Source organism: Triticum aestivum, chromosome 7B, assembly GCF_018294505.1.
Source record: "Triticum aestivum cultivar Chinese Spring chromosome 7B, IWGSC CS RefSeq v2.1, whole genome shotgun sequence".
Classification (NCBI taxonomy): domain Eukaryota; kingdom Viridiplantae; phylum Streptophyta; class Magnoliopsida; order Poales; family Poaceae; genus Triticum; species Triticum aestivum.
The window spans coordinates 703,304,450-703,320,071 of record NC_057813.1 but is presented as its reverse complement, the minus strand read 5'-3'; positions in this window follow the sequence as shown (position 1 = coordinate 703,320,071).

The window sequence follows — 15,622 nt, the reverse complement described above, 5'->3', positions numbered from 1 at the left end:
ACCTTCAAGAAGAACCAACTGTGGAACTCTTTCGAGACTTTTTCCACTTAAACCGCCGCACCGAATTTTCTGACGGCCCCAACACGGAACTTGGCGGCGTGTCAATTCAGAAGAGGAAGGAAGTTGATTTCCCTCATGCCAAACACCACATCCTTCCAAAGGACTGGAATCAAACATGGTTCTACTATCAGAACACCGCGCCTGCTGATGAGAACCCTCTGCCGGGTTACCGTGCTGACCGGCTCAGCAATGGCCACCCACTGCCAGCACGGCTCATAGCCAAAGAACAACCAGCGTATGCACCTCAGCTTGCCAAGCTCCGGGCCCTTCTGGCAAATGGCTTAACCGACATTGACCTTGTTTGATGCTGGGTTTCATGGGGTATCCTTCCCTTAAGCCGCCGCTCTGGTTTGATGTATGAGTATAACGGAGACGTAAAGACCCTCAACGGTCTCATGAGATAGAAAAAACAGATGACGATGTCACTGAAGCCGTGAAGAAGATGTTGGATGAACCTATCGCTCAATGCAGCAAGACCTGATTGGCTCCTTTTTGTACTTCCAACAAACCGCCAGCACTAAGAATTTTATCCTTTTCCACATTTATTGACCAATTTCCACTTTAACCTTATTCTGATAATCCTTTGTTTGTTCTTACAGGCAAACAGCTCTTTCTGGAAGAGAAAAGCTTCAGACAAACCGGTAAGGACTCAACGCCCAAAAAGCAAAGTCATAAAGATGGCGGGCAAGAAGAAAACTGCTGAGTCCTCTGATCCGCCTGGGGATGTCGATGAATCGGAAAACGAGGTAGAACTTGACTCCCTTGGCTCATTTTTCGTACATCTTATTGACAATGATTATTACCAGGATGATGCGGAAGCCAGTCGTGCGGACCATGTTGAGGTAATCATCCTTTCTTCCGATTCAGAACATGTGCCGGTTCAAAGACTTTGCCGTACAGTTCGGAAAGTAAAATATTCTCACCCTCTTGCTCATTTGGATCCACAATTTTCTTTGAAGACACAACAACATGAAGGTTGTCGCACAACCCGGCACAGCGGCCAACAGGTCACTTCTTCCGGTTTACCGGATACGCCAAACCGGAAGTGTCGTCCAAAGGTTTCTTGTTCTCCTGAAAGTCTTTATCCCTTGAAGGTTTGCTTCCGTTACCCTCTTAATCCGTCTGACTCGAATTACCAGGTGTCTTCCAATTCTTCATCTGGCGGTTCATCAACCACTCAAATGCCTCCCCTTAAGACCGTCCCTGGGTAAGGATACTGTCATTAACTTTGTCTTCTTGCACCGGTTTACCAACTGACTTCTTATTTTAACATCACAGCGCCAAAGCTCGTCTGAGCAAGAAAGCAAAGACCACTGTCCCTACTAAAGAAGTTGAACCGGACAGAATTTCAGAAGGCGCTGACAAAGGAGCTGATATTGCCATTGATGACCCTGTACCTCAAAGTTAGGATACATATGTTGAAGCGCCAGAAGTCAATCTGGCCAGTCCGCATGCTGATCCTCCAAGCCCAGCCAAGGGCGAAGACGTGCCAAGCCCGGCCAGGGATACTGTCAATCCGCCAGCCCCCTCAAAAGGTGGTGATGATGATGTTGTTATCACTGGTCATGGTTTCACTACCCCTGGCAACCCAGTTGCTTTTTCAAAGCACACTGCCAAGGAGGAATTTGCAGCTATGGGCAAGGGGAAAGGGAAGACAGATTTGTCCAGCTTTGTTAACCTTAGCGCCGAGGAGCTTCATTCCGGATTCTTAAACCGCCTCTTCACAAGCCGGGATTATGAGGCCGGTTTGGTGAACTTAATGAAGGAGCGCTATGAGGTAATTTTCAAAACACTAAATTTGCTTGCAATGTATATCAACTCCATAGTAGCCCCCAAGGGCCGGTTTATTTCTTGTAGACAAACCGGGTCTTCTAATATTAAGAATACTTCAACTGAGTAGCCCCCAAGGGCCGGTTTACCTTATCAAGATGAACCGGGACTTTCTGTTAACACTTTGTCTTTATCAACTGCCTTCAGCTTGGATTTAACTGATCAATTAGGCATTAGCCCCCAACTGCCAAGTTTAATACTTGTATTGAACCTTGGGACTTTAAAATATCCGGTTTAAGAAGCAATCCGCATTAGTCCCCAAGTGCCAAGTGTATAACTTGTTATGCACTTGGGACTTTAAGAGATACTAACCGATTTATCATCTGACTTTGTAGGATGATATAAATACCAAAGAGTCTCAAATCGCCGATCTTCAAGAAAACATCAAGTCCCATCAAGAAGAGACCTATAAAGCCAAAGAGGAGCTAAAGGGCTCTTTGACTACCATGGAACAATTGAAGGATGGCTTCAAAACTGAATGCACCAACTGGGAAAGCGAAAAGGCTGCTTTGTTGAAGCGGGCTGAAGACGCCGAAGCAGCTCTCAAATCGGTTGAAGAAGAGCTGACTGGGCTAAAACAGCAAGTGAACGCCATGATAGCTGCAGTGTTTGGTAAGTACTTTATAATAGCCTGTTCTGAAGTATTTTCAACTCCGCCGGTTTAACATTAAGTTCTTAAACTGTCGCAGGAAATCGCATCGCTCATCTAGGCACAGATATGCGGATGAAGTTGAAGGCAGCTTACACATTGATTGAGCAACTGTATACTGGTGCACAATGAGTCATTTGTGCAGCTTCGTACAACAAACCGGCACCAACCTTGATCAAGGATACCTTGGCCAGTCTCTTAATGACTCCTGCTCAGATAGAGGAGTTGAAGCGATCTGCTGCAAGGGCTGGTGCTCTATTAACACTGACTCATGCTAAATCATGGATAGCTGACCTGGATCTAGTTGATATCGTCAAAGGTTACCCAGATGAACAGGAAAACGGATCAACATTTGATAATGAAGCTCTCAAAGCCCTGACTAAGGAGTTGCGTCCAATAGCTAGTCAATTGGCTGAAGAGGTGAACTTGTCTTCTCATCGGTCCTTTTATGATGCCAACAACCATCGAGTTGACACTGCTGTGAAGGAAGTGCAGAATCTTATTCCGCCAATTCGTAAGCACACTTATGGTCCTGATATTGAACCGCCAATCTGATAAGTGACGAGGCTGTCTTTGAAGCTTTAACCCGGATTGACTAGACCACTGTTGACTTCCAGCCAATTGACTAGCTATTAGACGATATGGTTCTTGATCCGATATGGTTCTTGAACTTGTCTTCTCATCGGTGGGGAGGTGGAGTTTGAACCGACGCCTGAGGATCCGTCAACATCACGTCAACCTGGTGATGGGTCTTGATCCGACGATATGGTTATTGTCATAGACTTTGTTCTGTGTAAAAACAATCATTATTTTGGGCCTCAAAGCGCCTTGTAATAGGCTAGTTAAAATACTTCGCTTTGTGGCACTGATGCATGACTTTGTTGATCTGCCATGATATTTTTTGTGCTCGATTACACTTTGATAATTTTCATGCAATTCTGATATCTGCATAAAAAGAATTGTCCTGGCGGTTTACCGTCGGGCGGGTCATAATGCCCAAGATAAAGCCTGGCTTATAACCAAAACTAAATAAACATGAAATAACTCATACCTGTGATATGAAATCACTTAGTTGGTTTACCAACTTTGATTTTAGTAAGGGTGAAGACCTGAATCTTGAGTTTTTATAACTCTCACCATGCAGTGATGGTGTGTAATAAGTCATGTCGGGTTACGATGAACACCGGATGATCAAACTGGCGACATGTAGTCAAAACCAGGCTGGGTTTTTAAACACCGATTTAATAATATGGTCTGACAACGTGTAGCTGAAAGCCAAGCCGGGTTATCAAACACCGTGTTAGTATGATGACTGAAAAGCCATACCGGGTCAATAGACACTGGTTCAACACAAAATTAATCAAAAGAGAAAAAATCTTGACAAAGGCAAATAAAACGGTGTAGTCGAGGCTTTTCAAGGGCTGCCAGGCCCAAATTCGAGGCTTTTCATGGGCTGCCAGGCCGCTGAGTTAAACCATTTTGCAAAGCCTTTTAAGATGGGCCTCCAACTAACCAATCGTCATTTTAACGTTGACAAGTTCAGGATCTGTATAAGATTGACTTGTCAAACGTTCGGCGGGTCGTGCCAGGATTACCTGGATAGGAGTGGCTTACTTGATGAAGGCAGGTTAACCCAGGGTTTTAGGTGAATACACCAGGCTTCCAAGCCGTGCTTGATAGCATATTACAAGGGTCCTTTCAAACTCTTTGTTGCAGTGCACAAAGAGCCCCCAAGTAATGTTTGTGAGCTGTGCTCGATGGGTGCCTATGTTTGAGCTGTGCATAGCATCTAGACTCTTTTTGGCCCCTTGGGTGTGAAGCTCCCAAGCTGTATTATGGCATGATAGCCGGTTTAACAGGTAGTACTCCACTTTATCAGCTGAAGCCCCCATGTAACCAGAACATATTTGAAGAAAATGGCAGAGGCCCTGCTTGGAGCAAGGATGCCGGTTTATTATATTGATCATAATATATACATTGTCAAAATATGTACATAAGAGAAGCCTTATGGCTCAAGTGTAGTAAGGCCGAAGGAGAGCTATGTTCCACGGCTGCCGGGTCTCCTCCTCAGAACTGCGTGAGTTGTATCGAACGTCAATGAGGTAGTATGATCCGTTGTGCAAATTCTTGCTGACCACAAAGGGTCCTTCCCAAGGTGGGGATAACTTGTGCATATCGGTCTGATCCTGGATGAGCCGGAGCACCAAGTCGCCTTCTTGAAAGGTTATTGTTTTAACCCGGTGGCTGTGATAATGCCGCAGGTCTTGCTGATAAACCGCCGAACGAGCCAAAGCCATGTCCCATTTTTCATCTAACAGGTCCAACGCCTCCTAGCGTGCTTGCTCAATGTCCGCTTCAACATAAGTGGCAACCCGGGGCGAATCATGACGAATATCACTTGGGAGGACCGCCTCTGCCCTGTAAACCATGAAGAAAGGTGTGTAACCCGTTGATCTGTTGGGGGTGGTGTTGATGCTCCATAACACAAAAGGCAATTCTTCCACCCAACAACCCGGCGTCCGCTTTAAAGGAACCATGAGGCGGGGCTTGATACCCTTCAAGATTTCATGATTGGCTCTCTCAGCTTGACCATTGGACTTGGGGTGCGCCACGGATGCTAAATCAAGTTGGATGTGCTCTCTCTGACAGAAATCCTTCATATCACCTTTAGAAAGGTTTGTGCCATTATCCGTGATGATACTGTGTGGAAAACCAAAGGGGAAGATAATCTTCTTGAGAAATTGAACCGCCATAGCTGCGTCACACTTGCTGACGGGCTCCGCTTCAACCCATTTAGTGAACTTGTCAACCGCCACCAACAGGTGGGTCTTCTTATCCTTGGAGCACCTAAAGGACCCCACCATGTCAACCCCCCAAGTAGCAAACGACCAAGTGATCGGAATCATCCTTAGCTCTTGAGCCGGAACATGAGCTCGACGCGAAAACTTCTGACAAGCGTCACACCGCTTTACCAGATCCTCAGCATCAGCATGAGCTGTCAACCAATAGAACCCATGACGAAAAGCTTTAGCAACCAGGGACTTTGAACCGACATGGTGACCACAATCTCCTTCATGAATTTTCCGTAGAATCTCTTGGCCTTCTTCAGGAGAAACACAACGCTGGAATACACCTGAAACGCTGCAGTGGTGTAACTAGCCATTGTGAATAACCATGGACTTTGATCGCCGGATTATCTGCCGGGCCAGAACTTCATCGTCTGGTAACTCGCCCCGGTTCATATACGCCAAATATGGAACCGTCCAATCCGGAATAACATGTAAAGCGGCAACCAATTGAGCCTCCGGATCAGGAACAACTAAATCATCCTTTGTAGGCAACTTAACAGACGGGTTATGCAAGATATCTAAAAAGGTATTGGGAGGTACCGGTTTACGCTGAGATCCCAGCCGGCTTAAAGCATCTGCTGCTTCATTTTTGCGCCAATCAATTGTTGGAAATATGCCCTAGAGGCAATAATAAATTAGTTATTATTATTATATTTCCTTGTTCATGATAATCATTTATTATCCATGCTATAATTGTATTGATAGGAAACTCAGATACATGTGTGGATACATAGACAACACCATGTCCCTAGTAAGCCTCTAGTTGACTAGCTCGTTGATCAATAGATGGTTACGTTTTCCTGACCATGGACATTCGATATCGTTGATAACGGGATCACATCATTAGGAGAATGATGTGATGGACAAGACCCAATCCTAAGCCTAGCACAAAGATCGTGTAGTTCGTATGCTAAAGCTTTTCTAATGTCAAGTATCATTTCCTTAGACCATGAGATTGTGCAACTCCCGGATGCCATAGGAATGCTTTGGGTGTACCAAACGTCACAACGTAACTGGGTGGCTATAAAGTTGCACTACGGGTATCTCCGAAAGAGTGTGTTGGGTTGGCACGAATCGAGACTGGGATTTGTCACTCCGGTTGACGGAGAGGTATCTCTGGAACCACTCGGTAGGACATCATCATAATGTGCACAATGTGACCAAGGGGTTGATCACGTGATGATGTGTTATGGAACGAGTAAAGAGACTTGCTGGTAACGAGATTGAACAAGGTATCGGGATACCGACTATCAAATCTCGGGCAAGTACAATACCGCTAGACAAAGGGAATTGTATACGGGATTGATTGAGTCCTTGACATCGTGGTTCATCCGATGAGATCATCGTGGAACATGTGGGAGCCAACATGGGTATCCATATCCCGCTGTTGGTTATTGACCGGAGATCGTCTCGGTCATGTCTGCATGGTTCCCGAACCCGTAGGGTCTACACTCTTAAGGTTCGATGACGCTAGGGTTATAGGGAATAGATATACGTGGTTACGGAATGATGTTAGGAGTCCCGGATGAGATCCCGGACGTCACGAGGAGTTCCGGAATGGTCCGGAGGTAAATATTTATATATGGGAAGTCCTGTTTTGGTCACCGAAAAAGTTCCGGGTGCTATCGGTAATGTACCGGGACCACCGGGAGTGTCCCGGGGGTCCACCAAGTGGGGCCACCGGCCCTAGAGGGCTTCATGGGCCAAGTGTGGGAGGGGACCAGCCCCAGGTGGGCTGGTGCGCCCCCCCCCCCTCACCAAGGCCCAAGGCGCCTAGGGCTTGGGGGAAACCCTAAAGGGGGCGCCCCTTGCCTTGGGGGGCAAGGCAACCCCCCTGGCTACCGCCCCCTCCTCAGATTGGATCTGAAGGGGCCGGACCCCCTCTCCTTTGCCCCTATATATATGTGGGGGGTGGGAGATCAGCTGCACCCAAGTTCTGGCGCAGCCCTCCCCCTCTGCGAAGTCCTTCTCCTCTCCCGCGGTGCTTGGCGAAGCCCTGCAGGATTGCCACGCTCCTCCATCACCACCACGCCGTTGTGCTGCTGCTGGACGGAGTCTTCCTCAACCTCTCCCTCTCTCCTTGCTGGATCAAGGCATGGGAGACGTCACCGGGCTGCACGTGTGTTGAACGCGGAGGTGCCGTCCGTTCGGCACTAGGATCTCCGGTGATTTGGATCACGATGAGTACCACTCCTTCAACCCCGTTCTCTTGAACGCTTCCGCTTAGCGATCTACAAGGGTATGTAGATGCACTTTCCTTCCCCTCGTTGCTAGTCTCTCCATAGATAGATCTTGGTGACTCGTAGGAAAATTTTGAATTTCTTCTACGTTCCCCAACAGTGGCATCATGAGCTAGGTCTATTGCATAGATTCTATGCACGAGTAGAACACAAAGTAGTTGTGGGCGTTTATTTTGTTCAATATGCTTACTGTTACTAGTCCAATCTTGTTTCGACGATATTGTGGGATGAAGCGGCCCGGACCGACCTTACACGTACACTTACGTGAGACAGGTTCCACCGACTGACATGCACTTGTTGCATATGGTGGCTAGCGGGTGCCAGTCTCTCCCACTTTAGTCGGATCGGATTCGATGAAAGGGGTCCTTATGAAGGGTAAATAGAAATTGGCATATCACGTTGTGGTTTTTGTGTAGGTAAGAAACGTTCTTGCTAGAAACCCATAGCAGCCACGTAAAACATGCAAACAACAATTAGAGGATGTCTAACTTGTTTTTGCAGGGTATGCTATGTGATGTGATATGGCCAAGAAGAATGTGATGAATGATACGTGATGTATGAGATTAATCATGTTCTTGTAATAGAAATCACGACTTGCATGTCGATGAGTATGACAACCGGCAGGAGCCATAGGAGTTGTCTTTATTTATTGTATGACCTGCGTGTCATTGAACAACACCATGTAATTACTTTAGTTTATTGCTAACCAGTAGCCATAGTAGTAGAAGTAATAACTTGGTGAGACAACTTCATAGAGACACGATGATGGAGATCATGGTGTCATGCCGGTGACAATGATGATCATGGAGCCCCGAAGATGGAGATCAAAAGGAGCAAAACGATATTGGCCATATCATGTCACTTTTTGATTGCATGTGATGTTTATCATGTTTATGCATCTTATTTGCTTAGAACGATGGTAGTAAATAAGATGATCCCTCATTAAAATTTCAAGAAAGTGTTCCCCCTAACTATGCACCGTTGCGAAAGTTTGTCGTTTCGAAGCACCACGTGATGATCGGGTGTGATAGATTCTAATGTTCACATACAACGGGTGTAAGCCAGATTTACACACGCGAAACACTTAGGTTGACTTGACGAGCCTAGCATGTACAGACATGGCCTCAGAACACAAGAGACCGAAAGGTCGAGCATGAGTCGTATAGTAGATACGATCAACATGAAGATGTTTACCGATGATGACTAGTCCGTCTCACGTGATGATCGGACATGGCCTAGTTGACTCGGATCATGTAATCACTTAGATGACTAGAGAGATGTCTATCTGAGTGGGAGTTCATAAGATGAACTTAATTATCCTGAACATAGTCAAATGATTCTTGCAAATTATGTCGTAGCTCACGCTTTAGTTCTACCGTTTTAGATATGTTCCTAGAGAAAATTTAGTTGAAAGTTGATAGTAGCAATTATGCGGACTAGGTCCGTAAACTGAGGATTGTCCTCGTTGCTGTCCTTAATGCACCACTCGGTGTGCTGAACCTCGAACGTCGTCTGTGGATGTTGCAAACATTTGACATACAAGTTTTGATAACTACGTGATAGTTCAGTTAAACGGTTTAGAGTTGAGGCACCAATGCCGATTTCGAAACGTCGCGGACCATATGAGATGTTTCGAGGGCTGAAATTGCGATTTCAGGCTCGTGCCCACGTCAGAGGTATACACTACTAGGAAAAGGCCTACTAATGGCGCACCTAATTTGGCCATTAATGGCGCATTAGTGGTGCGCCATTAGTGCCACGCCATTAGTATATTTTACTAATGGCGCACCACTGGTGCGCCATTAGTATCTTGTATACTAATGGCGGACCTCAGATGCGCCATTAGTATATACGACAGTGCGCCATTAGTATGCCTCCCAGGGGCCATGTATACCCAGGTGCTTTGGCATACTAATGGCGCACAACAACAAGAAGCGCCATTAGTAACTTCGGCATACTAATGGCGCACTATTTAATGATGCGCCATTAGTATCCTTTGGCATACTAATGGCGCGCTGTGATGTGATGCGCCATTAGTATGAATATTAGGTTTTTTTTATTTTTTAATTTTCTGTTTTTTGCACAGGTTACAAAATGTATAATTGGACAAAATATAGACATCACACATCAACAACAGATTCATCGAATACAATAGAAGATTAGTCTCTGAATACAATTCATCATACTAGTCTTCGAATTGAAAAGACCGAACAAAGATAGAACATTATATTACAAGTCTCGAGACCGCGAGTAGCGAGTTTGTCTTCACATTACAAGTCGATATCGATCATCTAAACTACCATCACATAGAAGTGAGCTGCGGTCATCACGATGAGCATCATCATGATGAAACTCGTCTTCATCCGGTTCCTCCAACGCTCCCTCCCCTCTCCCGCTAGATAGCGGGCGTATCTAGATTCGGCCTCGTCCCTAGTGGTGTACCCTTTGTAACTGTTACCGCTGAATCGGTGAACCTGTCTCCGACACTCCTCCCAGTCGTCGTAGACTCCGGGAACCTTACCCTTGTACACGACATACGACGGCATCGCTATGCACTAGCCAAACGAAACGTTAGTACCAATTCACAGACAATACATAAGCAATATATAAGTATGCAACAGAACGATCAGAAGAGAAAAGCAAGACATTAATAGCATGGATTACATCTAAGTTGAACGACTCTCGAAACCAAAGAGACATACTACAAGTTCATTAAAGTTTAATTACAACATGAGCCAATCGATGTTTCAGAACTAGACACAGCATCACTGCTTTCGACTCGACTCAAGGGACCGGAGCATGGATGAAGCCGCCGTCTATCATGGGAGTCATGAAAGAACGGGCGTCGTCAGCTTGCATTTGTAGCATTGTGTCGATGTCACTGTTGGACGGTTGATTTCTGAGGTAGAACTGCCCCGAGGTATGAAGGACATCTTGGTGGATGATTTCCGCAAACTCCGACTGGATGCGAAAGAATTCTTGTCTGATATCCGCGTCCTGGATTGCCGACACGCTCGCGGCCCATTCTTTGAGTTTACTCGGTAGCAAAAGTTGATGATGGTCCCGTACGATCGCCCGCATGTGATGGATGGCGTAGTAGGCACCCTTCTGACCGCCAGGCGGCTGCTTGACGCAGCAGAACTTCGTATTGTGGGAGAACACGTGCTTGCCATACTTACGAATAGGCCTGGTGAAGGTGCCTCCAGATTTGGCGTAGCCGGGTAGAACATCATCAAGAACCTTCTTGACATTTGTGTAGTCTACGTTCGACTGACGGTCCGGGTCGAAATACGTGGCCATGGAATATTTGGGGCTTAGGAGGATGAGCGTGTAATGTGTGTCACTGCAGAAAACACGGAATGTTAAAAGAAAAACGATCAAAATCTAAGAATTCATATGTTACGGGCCAGTTGAGGGGAGGACTTACTCGGGAAAGTAAGGCACGAGGAAGTTATCCTTATCTTGGTTTGCCAGAATGACGCCTTCGAGGTAAGAACTCGCGACTTGCCGGTCCCCAGCGCTGCCCAAGATCTTGGCACACATGTAGAAGGGGTCGACTATCACGATGTCCGGGGTCTTGTCGCGAATGATCCGCATCTCCATACTCAGCGAAAATAGCCGAACGAAGGTGTAGTGCAGCGGATGAAGGTTCAACATAGCGTGGATGTCATCAAACCGCAGGACGATCATACGCCTGATGGAGTTATCGACAAAGCCCTTGCCCTCTGGCACCTTGGCCGCAAAAACCGGGTATGCCACATCCTTCTCTCTGAGACGCCGCTTCTCCAAAGAAAGAACACTGTCATGCAGACTCCGCATAGCACCGGTTGCAGCATTGAGCATATTTGTTGGTAGCATCGCCCTACCCGCCACATGCACCCTCCTCGAGATATCCTCAGGTGAAGGTGGCCCGTCCTGAGCACGGATCGTACTCGGTGCCGGCTGGCTCGCACCCTTGTTAGTCTTTCTTTTGCGTGCCTTCTTCTTCTCCTGTAATGGGACCGAGTTCTGCTCACAGACCGCCTTCTTGAGTGTGTTTGGGCTGATAATATTTCGTATCTCGCCTATCTGAGGCTCGATGAAGTCGGCAGCTGGAGGCGTCTCCTGAGAGCTGAATGGCAGACAACGCCTGTTGCAACTTGGCTTCTCTGCGGTACCAGCTAGATCGCGCACGTCTTTTGTTGGGTTGGGTTCTTGAGAAGGAGGCCCCATGAAGTCGCCATCGTACCCATGTTCGGCAAAGTACTGATCGATGTTGCCAAATGTATCATCGTCGTCGTCGTTTTGATCCTGTGCCATATGCATGTTTGGATCCAGTGGCATAGGGATGTCCGGCACCGTTGCGGCGGTCTTGTCATGGGGCCGACTTGGCGCCGGCACGACTAGCGGTGTTGTCTTTGGGGTGGTGTCCCCCGCCCCCAAACGAATCTGGCTCTTCGGCCAAAGCAGGGGCCAGCTCAGGCAGGCGCTGAGGGTCATCACGTCATCATCGTCGGCCCCGACGGGTCGAATCGGAGGTAACAACTCGTCGCAGCCTGGCAGCACCCGAACCAGTTCAACCCTAAACAAGTTGGGTGGCATCTGCGTACCGTGGAACAAGGGGTTGCCCGGTTGAACAATTTTGCCCTTGGCGACATCGACCAACTCGTTGTTCACGAAGTGCAGGAGAGTGCACGAAACGTCGGCGGTGCCCTGCGAAAACATGTAGGGCGTCAGGGATGCCCAGTCAAAGGCAAGGAGATGAAGTCCTCGACCGAGAGAGGCTTAATTAGTTACCGTGATGATGGTGTCGAGCTCGGATAATGTCGAGGCACCGCCAACAGCGGGCGTGCAGTTGACGGAGGGGCCACTTGCTGCAGAGGTGCCGGCCAGCGTACACCCGGGTGCATTAAGCTCCCGTGCCGGCGTCGGAGACACCAATGCCGCCTCCACCGAAGACACCAATGGCCCCGCCATCGCATTCTGCGAGTTGCTGGCCGTGAAGCTAGGAATCGGGGGCGGCCCCTGTTGGCCGCCCGCAATCCACGCACTCAACCCCTGGATCAAGGTAGGCACAATGGCGGTGATCGTCGCTCCGAGTTGTTGTTGCACTTGCTCTTGGACAATCTCCGGAATCCGCACCACCTGTGCCTTGAGTTCTTGAACCTCGCGCGCCTGGCTTTCCGAGCTTGTCTTTTTCTCCTTCCGCACACCAGCGGTATAGTATGACCAACATTTTGTGGACAAGCCTTTGCCGGCCACACGACCAGCTGACGTCGGCTTACTGAGCTTATCCTTGTTCTTAATTACATTCAACGCCCTATTTAGAGTGGTGTCCCAAGGGTTGCTCTTAGTCGACCCCGCGCTACTGCTTTCACTCGCCTGCGGAAGGAATGTGAACCATTTAGAAATTTGGCTTCATTAATTAGAATGCAACCATATGGAGCTAATTACGCGGGGGTGTATTCCTTACCAGAACAAGCTCAAGCGCCCTGGTCTTCGGATCCGTGGTAAGCTCCTTTGTTATCGGGTCCTCCTTGTACCGGGCCCTGACATAGTTCCTGGTCTGCTTGTTACCGCTGTATTTCTCGAAGCGGGGCGGTAGGCCTTGCTCGGCACGCTCCGCGTCCTCCTTGTCCCATATAGGCTCCGCCACTCTATAACCGCCGGGACCGAGTTTGTGTTCCCCTAAGTTCAACTCCCGCATTTCTTTCCCCCACTGACTTGATTCGGAGTTTGCGGTGCTCGAGCAATTGATCTTGAAGTCGTTGTAGTCATCTTCGGTGATCGAAGGATTTTTCTCCTTGATCTTCTCATAACTCTCACCTTTCTCGATCATTCTCTTCACATTGCTTTTCCAAGTAGACAGGGCCTTGCTCATCTTCGTGAGGGCAGCATAGTTCACTTTATTCCCTTTGAGGCTTCTGTTTCAAATTCAGCGGGGAACTTGTATCGTTCGTGCAACTTCGTGAAGAGGAGGTTGCGCAAATTCCCTCGGTCAGGATGCCTCATGTTCTCGGTGTTGATCGAGATGGTGCTCCGGAGAATGCACCTGAGCTGAAGCGAGTACCCCTTGACTATTCGTTCGGGCGCCGTTGGATTCCCGTCGGAGTCCACTTCAGTAACTTCCTCCTTGAGGGTGTGGAGCACGGTCGGGCGCCGGTCCTTCCGTTGCCTCTTCGGTTGGCTTCCATCTGTGCGTGCACCGCCATCATCAGTGGTGGCATCCTCGGCGGCACCATCAGTGGTGGCATTAGTGGGGTCATCCTTGGCGGTACCATCAGTGGTCTCAGGATCGGTGGGGAAGGCGGCGTCCTCATACAAGTGAGGTTGTTCCTCCATCTCCTGGGACAGCTACCAGAATGCCTTGCCGCCCAAACCCCCGACCTGATCGTTGTTGGCCATGTTTCTCTCAAAATAGGAACAAAGTTTGGTCAAAAAGTTGGTTGTTGTCAAGGAACAAGATCATGGTCTCATCATTTAGGGTTTGTCGACACCGAGGCATCCTAAAAGCTAAGCTTTTATCATTGAGGGTTTTTTGATGCCGAGGCACCCTAAAAGCCTAAGCTTTCATCATTAGTCACAAGTACCCTGGCCCATGCATTAGTCACAAGTACCCCATATGTGTAAATTTGGAAATTGCAGAGGGTAATATTGCATTTGAGATTGTAATACCGACCAGATTGTAGTACAAAGAGCAGAGCACTAGGCCAAGAATTGAGAAAGCAATGGAGGTTGCCAAAGGGATCTGTATTCCAGTATACTGGAGTGGACTGGCTCCAAAACCTACTGAACAATTGTGACATGGACACACGCAACAAAATCCTGCTAATGCTATGGCGAGCCTGGTACTTGAGAGATACACCTGCTGCCAAAACCTCTATGGGGATACACCTGCCGTCAGCCAAAACCTACTAAACCATCAGCAAGTCTCGGGTTCGGTAGCCTTTCTGATAAAATATGAGCAGGAATTCAATTCACCCAATGACAAAATTAAAGCAATGGAATACACCTGCTGCCAAAACCTATATGGGGATCAGAGAGCCCAGCTAGCAGCCAGCGGCAAATGAAGTTCAGGTTCCTTAATGCAAGCAAGTTGGACCAAAGTGTTTGGCCCCAGGATTGTGATTTGTGAAGCATTGGCCAAAGCGTTTGGCCCCAGGATGCACAAACAAGAAAAGATGAATTGCACACACATCCACATCCAGCACATGGTCAACTTGGGTTCTCTCAAACAAAAACAAAAAGCACATGCTCACCTTGGGTGGGCAGAGAACGAGCTCCGGGGAGGTGGTCGGGGAGGAGCTCCGGGAGGGAGAGGTCGAGGGCGGCGTCGCGGAGGTCGGAGAGGTCGCTGAAGGTGCTGGCGGCGACGACGCCGGTGAGCCCCAGCAGCGAAAGCGCGGGCGCGCGACGGGCCCACGCTGCGGCGCCCTCGTCCGACGGCGGAGGCGGAGGAGGTGGAGGCGGAGCGGCCTTGGGCTTGGGCTGGGCGGAGAGGCGCCGGAGGAGGAGCGGGGCGGGCGTCGAGGCATCGAGGCGGCGTCGGGGCGGCATGGCAGCGGTGTCGGGAGAGGAGAGGGGAAGGGGATCGAGGGCGAGGGCGAGGGAGAGAGAGGGGATAGGTTTGGGCCGGGGAGGAAGTATGGATGGCGGCACAATACTAATGGCGCACCACACCTCGGTGCGCCATAAGTACATCCATACTAATGGCGCACCTCACCCTAGTGCGCCATTAGTAATTTTTTTGATTTCTGCTCGAGCCAACAGGTTATCTTCCACCTGACCTGATCCACATCAAGCTCCCTCTACTAGCTCGACTGGTCAGTAGCCAGTTCTCACACCAGGAGGTCTTGGGTTCGATTCCCATGCTCCACAATTTTTTTATGCATTTAAAATGCTGTTTGATACTTATTTGTGTTTAAATATGTTCAAACTTGTTTAAATCATAACAGTAATATTTTTTATAAGACAATAATAATTTTTTTAAAAATATCATCAAACAGTAATGCCGG